The sequence below is a fragment of the Mesocricetus auratus genome, unplaced genomic scaffold (assembly GCF_017639785.1).
Source record: "Mesocricetus auratus isolate SY011 unplaced genomic scaffold, BCM_Maur_2.0 Super-Scaffold_6730, whole genome shotgun sequence".
Taxonomy (NCBI): Eukaryota; Metazoa; Chordata; class Mammalia; order Rodentia; family Cricetidae; genus Mesocricetus; species Mesocricetus auratus.
This window is the reverse complement of record NW_024429184.1, coordinates 30,520,545-30,536,469: the sequence shown is the minus strand read 5'-3', so window position 1 is coordinate 30,536,469 and position 15,925 is coordinate 30,520,545. Positions and strand designations below refer to the sequence as shown.

At 33.9% G+C, this 15,925-nt stretch overlaps 1 pseudogene; it reads right to left on the bottom strand.

Annotated features, from left to right (window-relative positions):
- Positions 1-15,372: 15,372 nt before the first annotated feature.
- Positions 15,373-15,475, bottom strand: LOC121139089 (annotated as a pseudogene).
- Between the last annotated feature and the right edge of the window lie 450 nt (positions 15,476-15,925).

The following is a 15,925-nucleotide window of genomic DNA, read 5'->3' as shown; positions in this document are numbered from 1 at the left end:
GACCAAATATTTTTAAATTGTGTGGATATACAATAGCTTACTAGAATGAGAGTCTTTCAGTCATTACGAAAAATGAGTTCTGTAAGAAAACTCCTAGAGCCAACTCAGGTAAGACAAGTGGGAAGAAAGTACATGAATTCTTATTGATATTTACTTATCTGAATTCAGCAAGACGAACAAAGAAAATGAAAATACTAGAAGATGATGCAAGAATTTAGCACTTTCATGTGAAGCTTGTAATTTACAGTGAATACAATGCCTACCATCTCTAAAGCCTGAGTCTAATTGTTAAAATGCTAGGCATCTCTAAATAGACACATTCACTTGTCACCTTTAGCGAAACTTTAAAAACAACATGCTATTTTTAACTATATAATCTCCCCAATTCTCATTTAAATGCCATTATATAAATAAACTTTAGTTCTACAATAAAATGCCTGAGCTATCTTTCAGTACATAGTATTGTATTAAAAGGTGAACATGTTGGATGAAATCAAGGAAAAAGATATGCTAATCAGATATTGCAAACAGTAGCAATTTTACTGGCTAACTAGATACCTAGTAGTCTGTGAGAAAAATATCAGGATTAGTTAAAAATAGGTATTTTCACAAAAACGTTTTAAAAAATCTCTTAGCTTACCTTTATTTGATGCCACAGGTTATAAAATGGCAGGATGACATATTTCCTCATATAACCTGCCCAGAATAGACTGAAAGCAAGACTGTATTTAGTCTCTTGTCTAAAACATCAAGCAACTATTAACCATAGTTTCATATCATTTGAAGCTGCTGGCTTCCCACCAGAGTAGCTCTGATTTATGCATTAGTGCTGTTAGTTTTTTATGTATATATTTCCAAGGTTATTGTATTAGAAACTCAAATTTAGCTATTTTTGAAGGTCAAGATCTTTACTAGGTCATGAGGACTATGGTTTTATGGAATGAAAATGGAGATTTGTAGTTACTTGAATGCCAGTAAAAGAAAGGATATTTTTCACCACTGACTTTCACACTTTCTGATCTTTCTTCCATCATGGAAAGATGTATCATGGTAGCCTTCACCAGATGTAAGCAGACTTCTGTTGGACTTTCCTGTCTATGGAGCCATATAAAGAAAACATTCTCTTGGTCAATTATTCTGTCTATTGTGTTTAGTTGTAGGAAAAAATAGACAAAGGCAATTATACATCTTAGAATTTCTGTATGTTTTTCATCCCTATATATTTATAAATGAATCTTATCAGCAGGGAGTACTTAAGCAGAAATGGTTCAGCTAACATAGCCTTCAATACTGACCAAATGCTTAGTGGGGAAGTACAAGCATGTACACACACACACACACACACACACACACACACACACGCACACACATGCACGCACATACACACACACACCCCAAAGGCAGAATAATAATCAGATATTTGCAACCGTTTAAATGCATAAAGTATCAGATTGAAGGATGAGAATTTATGCTCAATTGGGAGAAACCTCTTTTATATTATAATGAGTAATTCAAGGTATAATTTTAAAAAATTAATATATATAGTGTATGTGTTTATATGTGTATAGCCTTATTTCAGCAGTAATGTCATCAAATGCCAATAGGATGCATATTAATGAAAAGTACACAAAAATCCACGATGAACAAGAGAAAAATGAGCATGACAGAAAGAGGTCAACTCATAACATATGATAAAAATCATTGAGTTGTAATAGATACCGTAATAGTCAAATATGTTATATTATGTATGTTTACAATTTTCTTATTGTAAAGAATACTTGTAAGAATGTAAATAGAGGGGAGGGCAAATCTGCATGCTTCCTTGTTTGAAAGTGTAGACTGAATAAAAATAAATTAAGAAATGAGCTACCTGCTATAAAGGTCAGTGGAGGCCATTGTAGGACAAAGGATTTATAGCTTGCTTAGTGTTTACCTTTTTCCTTTGGCAGTGTGCACAGGACATTCTAGTGCCATGAGTTCTAGTTCATATGGACAAAAGCTCTTCAAAGGAACCAGGTCTGCTTTTCCATATTCAGTGGGTTGTGAGGTGTTTTCTGCAGCAATAGGGCTTTACTGTCAGTGTGTGGAGAGCCACCAAAGCCTTGGCAATAACGAGAGGTGTTTGGGGATTCCTTTGTGAATGTTAAGTTGGGACATATACAGATAATCTTAATGTTCTATTTGTATATATTACAGCTTCGAGTCTTAGGGGATTCTTGTATGTGGGAATGTGTGTATGTCTCAGTCAATATGCATTTCTAGTCTATGTTCATTTGACTATTCTTGTTTGGTTGTTTTGTTATATTCCAATTTGTTTGTTTGTTTTTTAATTTTATTTATTACCACTTAGGTACTTATTTGTTCTTTAATGAGAGATAGAAAGTGAGTTGTTATAGGTGGGAGGGGAGGTCAGAAGGAAGTAGGAGGAGTATAAGGTGGGGAGACCTTAATCAGAATATATTGTATGAAAAAATCTATTTTCAATAAAATAAAAAAGTAAAAATTAAAAAAAAAGGTCAGTGGAGTCAATGCCTTAGTCATTCACTGCCAATATCTAGCTGATGGACACAGAATAGGAGGACGAGGGACAGTGGTGGATATGTCAATTTTTCTATGCTATTGACGCTTTGGCTTCAAACTTATCTTTGTGGTAACATAGTAAACATTTACATAAAGCAATTGCTGAGGAGCCTGTCATCCCTCCTGTGGTAGCACCCGGCTGTGAACGGGTAGATGCTGCTACACAGTACTAAACCAAAAGATCACTGACCTGGTTCCCTCTTTATCCATGGAGGTAACACTATGTTTTCTACAGTTAACTGTTAAAGGCAGAAGATTAAAAATGATTATAATGTATTGAGTTTTTGAGTTTTATATTTTCTGTATTTTTCTTTATTTCTCTCTCTGTGTGTGTGTGTGTGTGTGTTCTTGTTCTTGCACACACCATAGGACACATGTGAAAATGAGAGGACAACTTGAATGAGTCTGACCTAGCCTTCCAAATCATAGGTTCCAGGATCAGTTCAGGTCATCTTGCTGGGTGGTAGCAAATGTCCTTACCTGATTTTACATCTCTAAATACTATTTTTTTATTAGAGAAGATCTGTAATTTTACACTTTCAGGAATAAATACAAGTATTAAAAAGTAGTAAAAACATGAGGAGAGAAATTATACTGATGAGGATAGTCCTGAGGTGAATTATTTAATCTTCAAAGAGAAATAGCTACTTAATGCTTTACTAAAGAGATTTTCATGAATATTAAAGTTATAGAGAAAAATACCAGGAAAAAGTCAAAACAACTTGGACAACAAACTCAATGAGAGAATCAAATTGGAGAAAATTTATGTGTCTGTGTGTATCATATGAGAAAGAAAATGAGAGACAGAGAAAGAGGGAGGCCAGTCATCTGTAATGAACACTTCTGTTAGTAGGAATCAGCATTGTCTTGGTGTTTACTGAAGTAGAGAGAGCCAATTACACAGCAGGGACTAGAGCCCAAATTACTTGACCATCTTCACCTTACAAAACTCTGGGGGAACTAGCAAGAAATTAGCACAATGAATAGAATATTGAACATCCATTCTACCATTGTTTGGAGAATTTTGCTGTTACCCTAGACAATTTTTCAAAGATATACACAAAACACCCATTGTTGATTAACAAATATATTGAATTAATGCCAGTTGACTCATAAAGTATGTTTATAACACCCTATTTTCTTTTTATTTGATAGAATAAACCAAAGAAATCAAATGCTGGGGATGGTCCTCAGGTGAAATTGCTAGTTAACGAGGTGTGGTGAATAGTTTTTTTAGCCAGAGTAAGAAGCTGCTTCAGAGTGCTGGCTGTTTCAAATGAGCCGCGCAATGATGAAAGGAAGATAGAAAAAGATACTTCTGAACAAGATTCAGGGGACTCTCTTAATGCACTAAATGACATTATGCACACTTGCTTGATGAGACCATTTCAACATTTCCTAATTTCTACTACAATTTAACAGTTACAGCAGACCTGGTTTCTTTGAAATGTGTTGTGATGTTAGTAATGAATTCATTCTACCTGCACTAGACAAAGGATTAAAGGCCTCATTTTGATTTAAAATGACTACCAATCCTATTACCTGACTATCAACATTAAGCATTTTTGTCTGTCCAAGAAATCTTCATTAACCATTTCCCCATGAGGGGTTAAAAGTTAATGTTTGAAAATAAAAATAACTAACTCTCACTACAAATTTTGAAATTGCATCGAAACAATTGAAGAACATTGTGTGTTAAGAGATTTTTGAGTTCAAAATTCTCTGCAGTAAGTATTTTATATTTTATGTTCTATGCCTAAATAATGTGTAAGCTCTGTAATTATTATTTCAATTACTTGTAATAGAATGTTTTAGTTTTATTAATCAGAAAATTTTACACCTCAATAACTGCATACAAACCAAATAATTGTATCTTTAAAATATGTTACATTTAGTGAATATTATGAAAACTGTTTTATTAGCTCATTTTTTGAGATATATGGGTGACTTTTCAAATTTTCTTGTTTTATAAGTTTTAAAGATTTTGAAAATAAAAATTTAACTTTATGTGTGAGAGGTTTTCATTTTTACCAGGCAGTACAACACATGCCTTTAATCCTGGTGCACTGGAGACTGAAGCTGGAGATTTACTGTACATTACAGGCAAAATTGGTCTACATAGGAAGTTTCAACCATGTTACGGCTACACATAGAGATGGCAAAGCACTTCATACTTAGTGATCTTGTAAAGGACCTGGGTTCAGTTTGCAGTATGCACTTGTCCTGTATAGCAATTTCCAAGATATTAGAGTATTCCATTTTGGAGAGACTCTCTTTAAGAAAAAGGAGACAGATGAAACAAAAGGATGATTTGGGAGCATGGATGTGAAAATTTTCTATCTTGCAAGAAAGTTCCTGAATCTCTGAAAGTAAACAAGCCAAAGGTTCTAAGTGCTTAAACTGAATACTACACTGAGACTCTCCCTCTAAAACTGTGTGAACTGTGTGTGTGCATGCATATAAACATACATACGTAAATATATGTATGCATGTACATATATCTATATACATATATGTGTGCATGTGCATATATATGAATATACATACATATGTACATATATGAATGCTTGTACATATATCGATATACATACATTTATATGCATGTGTGTGTGTGTGTGTGTGTGTGTGTGTGTGTGTGTGTGTGTGTGTGTATGTATTATGGACTGCAGACAGAAACTCACAGACAAGTCAAGCTGCCCAAAAAGCTAGAAATCAAACTATGACAAATTGTCACAAGAAGATGCCACCGAGCAAGAAGTTCAAAGAGGTTCAGATGACAGCAACTGCCTACACCAGACACCTCCAACATTTCCACCTTTCGAATTGCCTGAAAGTCATACTGTGCATTGCAAGCTTCCAGCTTCTGTGAGTTGTCACTTTCCGTGGGGTGGTTTGGTGGTACACTATCTTCAAGACCTTTCCACTCCTGACTCATCATCCTGTAAGTAATCCAATAAAACTCATTTATTCACAAAGTTGGAGCTTGGTCATATCCATAATTTGATCTCTTGTTAATTCTCTACCTGAGATAATTTAGACAGTTCTACATGTCTCCTCAGGAATGTTGTCACACAGTAAGATAACAGCTAACACTCATCTATAACCCCAGTTCCAGAGAATCTGACACCCTGTGGCTTCCACTGGCAGTATCACAGATATAGTGAACCTAGAAAGCACTCACACTCATAAAAGCTAAGTAAAAATAAAATTGTAAGTTGTAATTTGATACAAATTCAGAATGTGCAAACTATACCTAACAGATGCCAACAAACTACTTCAAAACATGAGCTTTCCTAATACTTCATATTCAAATCATGAGAGCATAAAATTCTTTGGTAAGTTTCACATTCTCATTAATCTCTTTTGAGAACATGTCTGTAACAGTCTTTAGGACTTTGCTCCTGAACTTTCACAATAACAAATATAAAACAATTAACATATAGGTCTTACAAACATGGCTAGAACTCAAAACTAGAAATTTCTATGTAAACATTTAAGAATGTTCTACACTCTTCAATGGGCTAAATATTTTCTCCTACCTCAGCTCTATCTTACATATTTTTTTTGCATGTAGATTGTTTAATTTTTATTAACATACATTTAACTATGGATGGAATTGGGAATAAATAAGATAACTGGAATCTCATTTTATATTCATAGAAGAAAATTTAAAACAGAGACCTAAATAATCCTTCGTTGGAGGCTCATTAAATATGTGAATTCATCTAATACTTACATTCTGATATTTAGTAATATATACTTCCAAATATCCAAACTCTATTATTAAATCAATTCATATATCTTAGAATAATATCCACACAACTATATGCTGATTCATTTTATATTCATATGTTGACTTTCAAATTCCAATAAACTTGATCGTAACCTTATGAATGTATGTTCTCAACTCTGTACTAACTCTAATGCCCCTGTTCTTCAGAGTTACACTGACGCTCAGGTAGATCAGATGCCCAATGCAAGAGCAGGCTTGTTTGTGATTCAAACTCATTGGACATTTCACACTAATTTTCTGCTGTTTTAGGAATTGCTTTGTATCATTTAAAAATATTCATTTTCAAAATTTTTGGATTTTTTGAGACTGTAGTTTAATTACATATTTCTCCCTTCTCTTTTCTCCATCCAATCTCTCCCACATACTACTCTCTGCTCTCTTACAAAATCATGGCTTTATTTTTCACAAAATGCTATTGAATATATTGGTATATACATGAATTCCTAAATGTAGGAGGAAAACAATGCCGCCATTAACCATGTGACTTACTAGAGGCACATACAGATGAGGTAATAAAAGAGCAGTTTACCACACCGCTAATCACACCCACTTTAGGCATGACTAAAGACGTATACGGATGGACGTAAAGACGTATACGTACGTAGGTGGTGAACTACATCACTAGCCAGGCCCACTTTTGGGCATGGCTAGGGGGCGTTATGGGGGAAGGCATAAAAGACTGAACAACGGAAGTCTTGGTCTCTTTTTCCGGCTTTCGGCTTCCAGTTCATTGGCGGAAAACTACTCAGCTAATCTGGGTTACTTGTTTGGTATCTTGTGAGGAATTTCTACAATAAATACTTAGTTTTACTTTCAGTAAGTGTGCCGTTTATCATTACAGCATCACCTAAATATAGCTTTCCAAGTACATGTAGGGTTGCTTATATGTACTTTTACATATTATCAGTTTTGTTGTTCAGAATCTCATCAGCAACTCATAGTATTTCCTCACTATTTTATCATAATAGAATCATTTAAAAGTTTTAAACATCTTTTCTTACTGGCTCACTTACCATGAAGAATTTGTTTATAAATAGCTACATATTTTATGCTGTCATAATTTAGATATAAAGTGCAACTTATGAAACTCATTTGTTAATGTCTTTGTTGCCAGATAATGGAGTTTTCAAGGTCAGTGTATAATGAATGAAGCAATGTATTGATGGGTTCATATTTGACTTGCCTGCTATGAATCAGAGATTGGTTAAGGATGTGGATCACTTGGATGAGATCTTTGGAGGGTATATAATTCCAGATCTTGCCTCTATTTTTCCTTGTCCACTGTGAAGAAAGATTTTCTACTCCAATGTAAACTTCCTTTCACTCATATCCTCCATGGAAAAACAAGATCATGCATCAGTACTACTGAAACTATTAGCCAAATATGGCATACCATGAATTGCTTAGTTAAAAATTTTCTTTCACAGTGACAAAGAAGTAACTGTAGTAAGGGTAAATAAAATAGTTCCCAAATAGTACAATTTTTGTTACAAAATTGTAAATTACCCTGCTTGGTATTTGCATAAATATTCATAATTAATACTAATTTTGACATCGAAAATAGAACTAACAATTAAGCCTAGAGAATAGATTTAAACTGGAACTGCCCAGACTAAGGTAGCGCAGACTTCCATCGGTCTGAGATAAGTTACCATGGCAGAAATCAGAATTTAATGAAGCTAGTTATCAGCAAATTTTCTTTTTCCTTAGTAAGAATTGACTGTGGAATTATGTGAGCACACACAATATTTTAAGTTTTAAGATAAGGAAAAACTAAACAGAAGTAAAGTAATAAATTAAGCAACAAATTAAACAAATAGTAGTTTTGAGATAACGTCCCACTTCCTTTTTTTCCTCAAATGAACTGAGTTGTGGAATCACTGGGAAAAAGCAGAAATATACTATCATTTGTGGAGCAAAGTGTTTAATCACAGATTCTCCTTAGCACAGAGAGGGACTGTCTTGTTCATCCTGAAACCCAATTACTGGTCCAGTGCTATTACTAGAGAGAAACATAGAATCTTTTCAAAACCAACAACTGGTTTTATGCAAATTGTTAGTATATATTTTACAGTGTTTTATAATTGTTATATTTATTACAAATTTATATGTATAGAGACACATTTTGAATATACATTATCATGATTTCCATTTAATAATATATCTCTCCTTCTACAATATGAGATCAAATAGAGGGTCATTAAAACCTACATACAAGATATCACTGTAAGATTATTGTAATGCAGACACAGTATTCTTTTTCATAATCATCTTCTAATTTGTAAGGACATATAATTCCTGAACAATAGAAAAAATTATGGGTGTTAGAAAATGTGTACCAGAATTTACCTGTAATATTTTATTAAGTGCAGATATTTAAAATAATTCAAAACATGTTTGAATTCTTAATATTGTAGTACATCAAGGAATGTGTATCATAGTGGGAGAATTTGGGCTTAAGAGCTGTTATATACCATGAATCTCATCACTAGAATCATAAAGCTTCAGAGACTGAGTGATCCATAAAATTCATCCTTCCTAGAATGCCACCCTCTCCAATCTCTTCATGATGTACTAATTTACTGGACAATATACTAGAAGATTATTGCTCTAATTCACCTTAATACTTCCAATAATGAGAACTCATTACCCATTAAAGAAACCTCTTTAATTTACAGACGGTTAATGTGTGCCCTGAATAATTTGGAAAGTGTGTGTGTGTGTGTGTGTGTGTGTGTGTGTGTGTGTGTGTGTGTGTGTTATTTGACCCTATTCATTTAAGTATCTTATTGTTCTATACCCTCCCATGTTATTTGCAGGTATATAACTTGTTTGTTTATTGGGATGGCAAAATATATTTCAAGCAATTAATATATCTTGTCATAAAATCAAGAGTTATGTTTCTTAGGATGGCTTTTAAAGACTCAAGGAATTAGTAAAAAATCTTTTCAGTGTAAATGAGAAATTTAAGTGACATTTCTGGTCTCTGAAGACCTTATCACTATTTCTAGTTCTTAAGGAAGAGAAGTATGAAAATGAAGAGCACTTTGATGTTGATATGAGCCCATGAGTTATTCAGCTATATCGAAGTTTATGTATTTTAAGAAATACATAAACAATCTGAAGACTGGATAGTCTTGAGGAATCTAAATATAGTAAAAGGAAATGCTCTTTCATGTTAATCAAGACTAAAATTTTCAGAATCTATATTGACAATCTCCCAAGAAAGTGAACAATTGAAGCATGGAGAATGTTTCTAAAACATTAAAAGGATATATGACAAAAATGTGCTAAAAATTATGGTTCGTTTGGGATTTATGATCCTGAAATCAAAGGACGATAAATCACCATGGGTACTTGTGTCTAATTATCATTCTGGTGTATTTTAGTATGTTGCATATGGAGCAGAAAATATGGATATTGTAAAGTTAGTAACAAAACTTTAAAAAATATACTGTAGATATTGCAAGCATTTCATACATGGATGCATTGAACGAGGAATATAAGTAGAGAAATGAGGAAAAGTTAGTTCTTTACATCTCTGGAAGATATTGAGTAAATAACTTGTAATTAACAGTGAAATATTTGGGGCACAAAAATATTTGGATAGGAAACTAATACATTCCATAATGAAAGAGTATAAATTTAGGTTATTATTTTAAAATATTTGAAATGATATACTTTATGACTTGAACATAGGCATATATTGATATGCTAATGTAATAAATTCCAGAAGATTTCTGGAAAATGCTTCTTCCACAAAGTAATAATGGTGAAGGAGCAATGGATTAGAAGATAACCTACACCTGTCATCTCTAAAGGGTATAGTTTTATATATCCATATATTTATAAAATTTTTGTATATATCATATGATTTATTGTAATTTATATTTATTATATATTCACAGGAGCAGAGAGTTAGAAAGATATCACTTCATTGGAACTTAACATGAAAATTTCGACAAGAAATCTCTGTATGCAATATTCCTCTTTATTTATTATTAGGGCAATAGTGCATATACATGTATTGTTATGAGGGAATCATGAGTGTATCCATAAGGACATTTGTCAGACATGCATAAAGCACTGGTTTTTCATCTGTTACATTTGAATGTCATGTCAAGTAATTATAGTCAATTTAAAAAACCATGAAAAAGTCATTGAGAATGTGTTTGAAACTGTTAATACCTTATAGTTTCATTATTTTTACTATGCTCTAGCATTCTTGCTAAATTAATTTTCACTGATACTAACACAGAAAAAATATTATAGAAGGTGGATGGGTATTCTGGTACATGTACAGATCTTCTAACAAAAGACAGATACTCTAACATACATATAGATTGTCTAATGTAAGGATAGATGTTCTAACACATGGACAGATATTGTAATATATGGATAGATGTTATAACACATAAACAGATATTCTAATATGTCCTAACAAAAAATCAGATGTTCTAAGACATGGAGATTTTTTCTAGAAAATATAGTTTCTGAAATCTTTCTGGTCAGCAAATAAGATGGGTAATGATATCAGACTTGATTTCATTAGGGGTATTAAAGAAATCATATTCTTGAGATATAACCTGGCTGCTTATCATTGAGTTAATTTTCCAGTGTTGAATTTATTTATTGTCCTTTTTATAAATAAAAAATTTGTCTAAAATATAGCAATGCACTGTGACTTATTCAAAGTGTAGTGAATCTTTCTATTCAGAAAAAGAAATGAGTAAAATTATATTAGTGCTAATATTTATTATTTAATCTTTTTCTACCTTAGTTACTCTTTATTCATTTATTTGCATTGCTGGGGATAGAATTCAGCCAAGCACTATAACAATAGTCTACACTTCCCCATAGTCCACTTTGATGCTAGTCTTGAGAGTCAATGGACATTAAGTGAAAAGGAAGCACACTCCAGAATCAATTTATGAATACATATTTCATCACTTCTTAAAGAGCATGACCATGGACAAGATTGTCTTTTTTTATATTTTTTATATTTGAATCAATTATTATATTTTTATTAACATTAAATATTAAATATTGTCTTTTTATATTTGAATCAATTATTAAACCAGTGAAGTTCTTAGGAGGCATATGTGGTGTTTAGAATAAGAATGGCCCCCATAGACTGCTATATTTGAATGCTTAGTTGCCAGGGAGTGGAATTATCTGAAAGGATTAACAAGATTAGGAGGTACTGCCTTGTTGGTGGAAGTGTTTCATTGCATGCGGGCTTTGAGGTTTTAAAAAACGATCTCAGTTTCTTTCTATCTCTCTGTCTCTGTCTCTGTCTCTGTCTCTCTCTCTCTCATGCTCTCTTTCTCTCTGCCAATAGATCAGGATGTAACTCTCAACTATTCCTATGGTATTATGCCTGCCATTCCAGCTATGCCTGCCATCATGCTCTCTGCCATGATGATAATGGACTAAGCCCCTGGGTCCCTAATTAAATGCTATTCTTTGTAAGAGTTGCCATAATCCCTATGTGTCTTCCCAGCAATAGAGCATTGTCAAAGACGGGATACTGTAATACATACAAGCAACTTTCCATGGATTTGTGTACTGTATGTAAGGTAAAAAACATTTCTGTTTTGATGAGCGAGATGTATTTAGAATTACAGTTAAAATGCTAAAGAGCTGTATGATCTGGCACACAAAAGTCCTGAAGAAAATGATTTTTTAAATATTGAAATCAGGGAGTTAGAATGACAGATTATCGATTATTGCATGAATAATGAAAATGCAGAGACAGTATTGGGTTTCAAGTTGAAAATCAGATAAAAAAAGCCACCAGCCACTTACCATTTCCTCTACCAAGGCTGAGGTGATAGCATCTTCAGCATGACTGCAGACTGAATACAGACTGAGACCCTGAGATCCTGTCTCATATTCTTCTCTAGCCTTGAGATTAAAGGAGTACACCACCACATCCCAGCTTCTATAGCTAATTAGTGTGGCTGCTGGGAATGAAGGTGTGTATTCCACTTCTTGGCCTCTATGACTGTGGCTAATTTTTGCTTTCTATTCTTCAGGAAAGCCATATTAGATCACAAGCAAAATAATCTGTATTATGCTTCCACAGTATCCCAGCAACCACAACCAGTTACTAACTTCTCATTGTTACATTGATATCAAAGTTGGACCTCCACTGGCATGTGCACATTCATATGCATAATTTCTCTTCCCTCTCTGATTATCAGTTCATATACCTACATACATACATATATGCATGAATACATACAAACATATATATATATATATATATATATTAGCTAGGGTGACTATTGTTATGTTGAAACACCATGACCAAAAGCAAAAGCAAAAGAAGTGAGGGCAGGGACTCACATGGAGCAGATACCTGGAGACAGGATCTGATGCAGAGACCATGGACAACCGATGCTTCCTGGCTTGCTCTTCCTGGCTTTGTCAGCCTACTTTCTCATAGAATCCAGGACCACCACCCTGGGGGTAGTACCAACCACAATGGATGAGACCTTCTCCCATTGATCACTAATTAACAAAATGCCTTACGGTTGGATCCTATGAAAGCATTTTCTCAACTGAGGATCCCTGTTCTATGATGGCTATAGCTTGTAGCAAGTTTACATAAAAATTGCCAGTATAGACTTTGAAACATATATATATATATATATATATATATATATATATATATATATAATTAAGATTGACCAATTGGGATTGGATTACCTATTAAGAGGCTTTTCCATTAAGAAGAACTGATTCTCCTTCATTCTATAGGTCTTCATTGGTCTTCATTGAGGAATTGGGTCTTATGAGATCCCCTCGCATGTTAACTGGTAGTATCATTATACATCCATATCCAATTGTGATAGAACTCTCCAAAGAAAGCCAGTGCAATAACTATGCAACTACAACTTGGCCTGGAAGAATAGAGACAACACTGGTAGATGAGTTTCTGCTCAACAGCAGTCAGCAAACTGCATTTGTAGAGTCAGGTCTGAAGATACGTCAAGCTGACTTGTTTCTGGGCAACACAGCAAGGAAAGCTGTTACAAAGCTGCTTCCCAGATCTAGACCTCTAAGTATAGAGACACTGAGAGCTGCCAGGATTCTGGGGAAATTCACAAGAGAAACACTATAGATGCTGAGTGAGTAGAAGTTCAGAGGGTGTGGGGATAGAGCAGTAGCTGCATATCCAGAACTGGACCCAAGAAGGCAAAAACTTTAACGTATAATTTTTGCATCCCAACTGTTTCTCAATTAATATAATAATAAAAGTTGAATAAATCCTTCCTTATAACTCATTTGCATGAAAGCAACTTGGAAAATATAATATGAATATGTGATTAACCCAAAACTGTCCATTTCTATTAGAGGCATATGAATATACTTTAAGAATAGTATACATCAGCCGGGCGGTGGTGGCGCACGCCTTTAATCCCAGCACTCGGGAGGCAGAGGCAGGCGGATCTCTGTGAGTTCAAGATTGGGCTGGACCGATAGTCTCCAAAACAATACAGAGAAACCCTGTCTCGTAAAAAACCAAAAAAAAAAAAAAAGAATAATATACATTATATAAGAGGGCAAAAGATCCTGTCAACCTTTATATCATGTTTGGACTCCTACATATCAGTATTAACTGCATACTAAGATTAGTCTTAAAGCAAAAAAATCCTCTATTTTCTTTTGTTTTGACATTTTATTTACCATGTAATATATAAAAATCCTATTTTGAAAGAAAATTATATGCAACTATAAATGGAAAATAAACTTAATGTCATATAAACAGAAGTTAGCAACTTCAGTTACAGTGACTTTTTCATAAATAGATTGTAGTGATTTATATTTCACAGAGAATCTAATTAAGAAATTTTTCCTAAATATAATTATATAAGTAAAATTTACCAGGATTGTATTACTAATTTAATAATGCTATGCACCATTGTCCTGTCATGATTTGATTTTCAGAAACTTTCTTAAAGCTATGTGCTCCATCTTATGAGATTTAATGAATGATTTGGGGTAGCAAGAATGTCTCAGTGATTAAGATCACTGGACATTTGGGTCCCAGAACTGTTTTTGAAGCTGTCAGCTTCCTGTAACTCTAGCTTCAGGCTGTCCAGTACTCTTTTTTGGCCTCAATGGACCCCCTGACAAAAATGGCATACATATACAGATAGCACACATAGTCCTAAATAAACACAAAATTTAAAGTGTGCTTTTATAAGCATGTGTATGCAACATGATTACCATCATTGCCAAAAAGAGGCAGCTAATTAACCATTCTGCATCTAGGCTTTCCAAGACCATCCCCGTGACTTACATCATGTAAATCCTATCATGTCTTTTGAAGGCTAAACTGCAAATGGGTCTCAATGTAAAAAAAAAAAAAACTCAGGAAAAAAAGAATTATCTTGTGGCTTTTAATGCCCTACATGATCTGATGCCAACTTTTCTGTCTAATCCTATTTACTTTTTTTCCACTGTCCTCTCCCCCCTCCTATCTCATGTTCTAGGGCACATTTTCTGTCTGCATTTAAAAGTATAATTGTTGTTCATTTCACTCTCAAAACATTATAGAAACTTTTCAGCTTGGAATCTTCTTTTTTCTGATCTTTCCATTTTTTTGCCCATGTGCTGAGAGTACAGGCATGTGCCACCATGCCTGGCATTAGTAATTTCATGAAAACAGTTAGGGTCATGTCTTCTTTTGTGTGATAGTATAAACTTTTTGCTTGATATAACCTAGAGTCTTCTAGGAAATGGTGTGAGATGGAGAATGGAAGCCGAGGACCAGCAGGTATTCTGCATTTTTTGCTTCTTGGTACTGGATGGAAGGTGATAAGAACCTCTAGTTTCTGCCACTGTGATTTCTGGGTCATTATAGACTGCCATATGAAACTGCATTTTATCACAGGAACAGGATAACACACTAAGATACAGAAATAACATGATTACATTTATTTTTGTTTTTATTTTTGCTTTTAACATGATTGACCAGGATTAAATCATCTGTCAAATTCCAAATGGCACAGCTTCCTATAGTATCTTTTTTTTCTTTTATGCTTTTCTCTAGTAACGGACTATAGAAATGATCCCTGAAAGTATAGTCTTAATTTCCTAACAATGATTCTGCTCCCTCCACCCCTCCCAAACGCTCCCCATTTTTCTCTCTTCTCTAGACCAACTCCTCCTCCATTTCCCTGGAAAAAATAAAAATAATTTTAAAAAGAGAATAATTCTCAGGGATATCCACCGAACTTTGTCCCAGAAAAATGGTAATCAGTCTACCACAAGACCCAGCAATTCCACTCTTAGGCATCTACCCAAAAGATACACATTCATACAACAAGGATGTCTGTTCCACTATGTTCATAGCACCATTATTTGTAATAGCCATAACCTGGAAACAACCTAGATGCCTCTCAACTGAAGAGTCAATAGAGAAAATGTGGTACATTTAGTCAGTGGGAAAAAACAATGGAATCTTGAAAAACAATGAATGGCACTAGAAGAAACCATATTGAGTGAGGTAACCCAATCGCAAAAAGAGAAAATTGGTAT